At 38.1% G+C, this 6,634-nt stretch overlaps 1 long non-coding RNA gene across 1 annotated transcript; it reads left to right on the forward strand.

Moving 5' to 3' along the window:
- The first annotated feature begins 2,464 nt into the window (after nt 1-2,464).
- On the forward strand, nt 2,465-4,742 carry LOC104274647. The gene is made up of 2 exons (XR_717826.1): nt 2,465-2,560; nt 4,546-4,742. It is a non-coding gene; the product is annotated as an uncharacterized LOC104274647 (long non-coding RNA).
- Nucleotides 4,743-6,634: the final 1,892 nt, after the last annotated feature.

Raw genomic sequence — 6,634 nt, forward strand, 5'->3', positions numbered from 1 at the left:
TCAAATAATTTACCAAAACAAATTTGTATATTGAAAGCAGGTATGTCCTACTTTTTATAGAACGCTTTATTTGAAGTATAGCAATGTGAATTGGTCACTTAAGAACTTTTTTTTTTGTACAATGGTTTTCAGAATGCAAAATGTAATGTGTAAAATTATAGGATTTTTAGTTGTTTTTTATTATTCTCTAAAACCTGGTTTTTTGTTTTCCTTTTCCAAGTGCAGAATATGTCAATGAGTGATCAGCGTATTAAAATTACTCTTTTCTTAAAGCAGTCCAACCATGATTTTGTAATTTGGGTATATATTAGTAATACTTAATAGTAGCAAATTCTCCAGTGTTCTTAATACTTTCAATCCCAGATCATGCTATATTATTTTTTTGACTGTTGTTTAGTCACAGGTATATAATGTAGCTGGGAGAAATAACTTTAATATGCAATTCTGGTGTGTAGTGTCAGTATACAGATACTATAGAATCTTATTGATACAGCGATAAAATATAATTCAGGCTTTATTTTCAGTGTCACCCCTCAGTGTGGAAGACGACACGAGCCTTTGTGACTCTTCTTCGTTCGGTGTGATTTTGGAGTGTGTTTTTGCAGTCTCCCCAACTGACCTTTTAGGACTGAAGCTGCTGTTTGTTGGGCTGGGTACTGGTTGCTATGACTTTGTTCAAATTTGTAGATCTGTCCGAGCTACTTGTATGTTAGTAGAGAGAAAAGTGTGGGTTTGCTTTTTTTTTTTTTTAACTATTTTGAGCTTTATTTTTTGTATCTTTGAAATCCAGATAAATAATGTGAGTAGTAAGACTTTAATCTTGGGGGAAAAAAAAAATCCATTGCATATAAATAGGCAAAGCTTGTTGCAGATAGTACTGAAATAATTTCTTTTGAGTAACTAGCAGTACAACTAAATTAAAATAATGCTTTTTAAATAATTTACTGCATTATTCCTTCATCTTTTCTTCCCAGTTCCTTCTTTTGCTGTCCTTAGGACCAGTAGGATTTCTATGCTCCTTCATCTTTTCCTATTATATAATTTGTTTGAGTAGGGTAGTTTAATTGTAACGCCTTCTATGTGCGTGTCGTGAATCAGTTACAAATGGATTTTCCTGTCCTGGTTGGTATCAAATATTTCATTGCCTGTCAGTGTTAGAAAAAGGAGGAGAACATGCCAGGCCCAACCTTGATCATTCTTAGGAAGTTAGTTGTTCACAGTGAATTAGTTTTTAATCTTTTCCCGTATTTTTTTGTCAACACTTCATCATGTTCCTTGGGCCTCAGTCCTCAAAGCTTTCTCTGGATGGGCAGCAGATAGTTCCTAGAACTGTAAGGGGAAAAGTAATTATATCTCTTTAAAGATGTACTGATAGATTTTGAGAAATGCAAGGTTACGCGTGTCAAAAGGGGAGTGTGTCTTATATTGGCAGCATTAGGAAAACTTGGTGCCTGTCAGTAGAAAAAAAACACCTGAGAAACTGTGTTCCCCAGTGAGGTAAACTGACTTGTATTTACACATCGATTCTGAGCCTTCCTGCTTTTTTCTTTGTGTTATTTTTCTTCACTAACTCATTAGTTTGAGCTTAATGTTTATTTCTGTACAGAAATGCATTGAGTGATCAGTAATTCATCGAGGGAGATGGGCCAGATTACTATAGGAAAAACAGAAGTTAGGTTGGGAAATCGACATTTAGTGTCTTGCCTCTGTAAGGAAGCAGCTTCTGCTGTTTCCAGAACCCAGAAGGTGGTTACGGGCAGCAACTGCTGTTTGCAGGTGCCTCTCTCAATTTGCTTTTGCTTCTGCATCACAGATATGGTTTTGGTGTTTATCCACAGAGCGTCTGCAGCTGATCTGAGAGAACTGAGGATCTATGTGGATGTGTTCTGGCAAAAGCATTTGCTAATATATTTACTTTTTTAATCAGGGAAAGAAAATATTGAAATACAAAGCTGGAATTGTACACTTTTTTATGAGTTTTTAAAGAGTCAAGTACTTGATATTGCTTTCTTTTTACTGTGGTGCTACAGCTTGTCCATTTGAATACCACATTTATTTTTTTACCGACTTGCATTTTTTTTATAATTCAAGAAATTGTGAGGTGTGATTTACATCTTTCTGTGCTTTTTGGCCTTGGCCAAAGGCCGAGCTACTTTGTCAATAAGACACGGTACCAAAGCGATGCAACAAACAGTATTTTATTGCTTTTTTTTTACTATGGTGCTACAGCTTGTCCATTTGAATACCACGTGTCTCTTCTGAATGTCTAATCCTGCAAGCCATAATAAGATTCATTTTTTTTTTTACCAACTTGCATTTTTGTTATAATTCAAGAAATTGTGAGGTGTGATTTACATCTTTCTGTGCTTTTTGGCCTTGGCCAAAGGCCGAGCTACTTTGTCAATAAGACACGGTACCAAAGCGATGCAACAAACAGTATTTATAGCTTTTTTTGTTTGTCTTTAGATTGGACTGGTTTAGATGAAGATGAAGATGCACATGTCTGGGAAGACAACTGGGATGATGACAATGTAGAAGATGATTTCTCCAATCAGCTAAGGTCGTTTTATTTTTACCTTGAGGTTCTAGAAGCTTGTTTAAAGTGGCATTGTTTAATTACCAGCTGAAAGTTGGAAATCTGCTTACTTGAAAAAAATGGGGAGCTGAAAGTGAAATACATGAAAGCTCTGCTTTGTGCTTTTCTGTCTAAGGCCTTTCAGAACCAGACTTGAGTGGTTACAGCACAGTGAAGTACTGATCACCATTTCATCTTTTAATAATTGTGCTGTGAGCCCTGAAATGCGCCTCGTGTCATTGGTGCGCTCAGGCTTTTGCTGTGTTACGCAGCTTAAACAGGACAAAGATCTCTGCGAATCGTGATGCCGTTGACACTTTCTCAGTGCAACGTGAATAAATTCTTTTCATGTTAATTGCAAAAGTGTCAGCTTTTCCATATGTGTGTAGAAATTCTGAATTGTACTATGAAGATTAATGGCAGGGGATATAAGATTCTCCTCTGTGCTATGTGGTATGCAAAGTATGTTACACTTTTTTTTTTTTTTCGATACCTTCAAACAGCATTGCTGTCCTTTGTCCAAATGGACAAATTTTCTGGAACTGAGTTGTCTGTATTAACGTTAAGGTTCACTTCTTGTGTGTGGTGAGCGTGCTGTTTACGAGCAACAGTAGCAAAGTAATTGTTCATTGCACGCTTTAAAAAAAGTTATATCAGTTTGAGAACCTCTAATCCAGTCCTTTAATCCTCTTTGTCATTTGTAGTTTCAGTAAATCCTTTTCCTGATGCGTAATTATAATTTAAATTGTTTCAAGCGTCAACACAAAGTCACATTTTATAATTAATCCCTCGGTATGTTGCCTGAAGAGCAAATTTATCCGTAGCGCAGTCTGGTTGAGCAGTTTCCGGGCTGATCTCCCATGTACTCAGGTGAAAGTGATCTTTTATGTAGAAGATAAAAAAACCTCTCTGCTGCTGTAGCTGTTTCTGTAAGATTGAAGGGCAGTTGAAGTGTGATATTGGACAAGTTGATGTGTAGTGGAACAGTCTTTCAAAGGGTAGCGGAATTCCTGAAAAACGTGATTTCTCTTGACAAACCTTCAATAACTGTGCGTTAATTGTAGCCTGTGGTATGGGTGAGGGTGTAGTAGCATTAAAATGATAGTTTGTAGTGTTGCTTGGTTGCAGCATGTTTTTATTTTGTCTTTAGACAGAAACTGCTGCTGCAGGCCTCCGTTTCTAAAATTACACTGCTGTGTAAACTAGCCTGAAATATTTTTTGGATTATTTGGATTACTGTATCTACAGACATGTATGCTAAGACAAAACAAGGTGTAGGGTTGGCCGGTGTGTTTGGAGGCAGGTGAGAAGCAAAGTGGGGACAGGGCAGGAGCGATAACATTTGTGGTTGCTGACTTGCTGCCCTGGCTGCAACTAAAGGGATGCAAAAAACTCTTCAGACTAGTTTATGTAGCTAGTAGTGTAATTTTAGAAGTGGAGGACTGCAGCATTTTCCTTCAGACTTGTTCACTGGAAGGTATATTGCACCAAGATTTGAAAATAGTGCAGTCTGGTATTTTTATGTTAAAAAAAAAGGAAAAAAAAATCACAATTATTTTGGGAGTACGTGCATTTAAATTGCTCAGATTAGTGAGCTCATTTGGTTTAAGAAAATTGTGAGAATAACTGGTATAAGACAATATTTTGGTTTTTCTAGCGTGTCTGGAATTGTCGCAGGCTCACGGGTGCTGCTTTGCGCCATGTCGTTGTACTCCAGCCCTGGTGGGTCAGAGGACAATAACTATGAATAAAACAAGTATTAGAATTTTTCACTTAGAAGCCTCTTTTAGTGATCCAAGACTTTAAGAACTACAGAGTGAGTGAGGTTAAGGTTGTTGCGATGAGCGTGACACATTCATGTTATTTCTAACGTGTTTGTCTATTGTGCAGTACATCGAATTTTTAAAAATGCAAATGTATGACAATTCTTATCTGTATGTTTTAATATCTCTCTCTCTTTTTCTCTACAGAGCTGAATTAGAAAAACATGGATACAAGATGGAAACCTCATAGTTTTTGCTGAATATGGATGCAGTAGTTGAACATTGAACTGCAGATAGACTATATTGAGAAAAAGAAGAACGGGTGGGAAATGAGAAGACACACTTAGTTCATGATCTGCTTGGATTTATTATTGTTTTGTATAAAAATAAAGTTTTTAATCTTAGCTCTCTCCTATGTTCAGCCTCTACTAACCTGGCAACTTGTATTTCAGTTCTGCAGTGCCACGCGTGATGGTGTTGCACCCGCTTCCGTCACGGGGAACTAAATAAGTGTTAACAGAACGAAAAGTGGTGAAGTGTGTCTGTCGCAGGAGATATAGAGATGTCAAAAAGAAATAAAATTCTCTTGTGTTCCAGTTTAAGGCGCAGCAGAGGTAGAAAGGCGTTTTGAGGACCGATAAAGCTTGTTTTGCCTCCGAGGTTTTAGTTCATAGCGACTTGGTTTATTAGTAATTTCATGCGGGTGTCAGTCAGGCAGGCTTGAAAGGTAAAACTCAATTTAAGGCGCATCTTGCAACAGCAGAAATCCAAACTCTCCAATCTTGTCCTGTCATTACTCCAGTCTGTTAAGAGATGAGACCTTTCTGGAGGTGGAAAGTTCTGTTCTCTTGCTTATTTAAGCCTAGGAATCTCTGCTCAAATTGCCTCCAATTTGCCAGTTACAGCAGTTAGTCTGTATCACTGCAACATGCCTGCTGAGAACGGAAATCAAACTTCCAACTCATTTCATGGAGGCCAATAAATAGTTGCCAGATAGACAGAGCAGTGACTGGATTCCATTACTCTGAACTAGAAAACACAAGGGGGAAATTACCAATTCCGTGAGCCCTCCCCAGAGGAACTGTTCAAGCTGGTGTACACGAAGACGGGGAGGTAGGGTGATCCTGGAATTGTAGGCCATAACTGCAAACTAAAAATTTATTTTTTTTAAGTAAAAGGGCAAATACAGCTATGTACTCATGGTATTTGAATTAGCTGCTTGCTTTTCCAGCAGTTTACTGTAGAGAAGCAGAGACGTAATCATTGTTTAAAGTGAGCTTTCACAATAAAGGCATTAGTTGATGGACATGCAGTAATGGTATTAAATGCTTTAACCCTGTCAGCTAAATAACTGTCTTATGCTACAATTTCATTTATTAAAGCGAAGTGTTAGGAAACTTCTCCCTCCCCAAATTATTCAGGTGAGGCTGTATTTATGGTGGAGGCAGGATTCACTGTGACCCTTACCTGCTTTCTGAAAATAGCTCTGTAAAGACCGATACCTTCCGCTGCCGTCTGAATGGGTCCGCAAAACCGAAGAAGCCGTGGAGGTGGAAAAGAACCTTTGCCTCAAGAAATCTTAGCGTTTGCTGAGCCATGGTTTTCTTGTGTTAGTATCTGTTTCTGCTGCCTTCGCAAGAGCAGAACTGGAAAGGGAAGCCTAAGCTGAGGTAGGCTGTTGGCTCTGCATTTTTGTAATGACAACTTTCGGCTGGAAAACAGAAAAAAAGAAAAAAATGGTCTGCTTGGAAGGTGGGTTTGATGATACGGTCGCGTAGTGCTGTCTGCGTAAGAGAATTTGTTGCAAAGAAGTAAATTAGAAGTCGCATGCAAAGTGCTGCAGCTTATTGCAAAATTAAGGATGTCGTGGAGGCTCATGGCCTGTGTAATTACCACTCTTCATTTCTTTTGCCCTTAAGTTCATTGTGTGGTCATGCGGTTCCTTTTGAGCTTAAAATGACCTGAGGCTGAAATGATCTCAACCTGTTCTCAAACTTTCAATGGGTAGGGGTATATGCTGGTATAAAAATGGCTTTCTAGTATAAAAATGACCTTTCTGCTTCAGATTGGCTGTTTCATTTCTTTCTAAAAATGTTAAAACCTAGCTGCTTTTGAGACAAGTTAAAGATTTTTTTTTTTCCCCATTATTTTTCATCCTTGACAGCTTTAGTGTTCTAGAGGGAAGTTGAGGTGGTTGATCGGGGTGTCGCTGTAGCAATTCACCCTAATTTACCTGCCATACAACTTCGGAAGGAATTTATCTTGCCACGTGCTTGGAGGTCTGAGTTTTTTAGAT

The sequence above is a fragment of the Apaloderma vittatum genome, unplaced genomic scaffold (assembly GCF_000703405.1).
Source record: "Apaloderma vittatum isolate BGI_N311 unplaced genomic scaffold, ASM70340v1 scaffold6605, whole genome shotgun sequence".
Taxonomy (NCBI): domain Eukaryota; kingdom Metazoa; phylum Chordata; class Aves; order Trogoniformes; family Trogonidae; genus Apaloderma; species Apaloderma vittatum.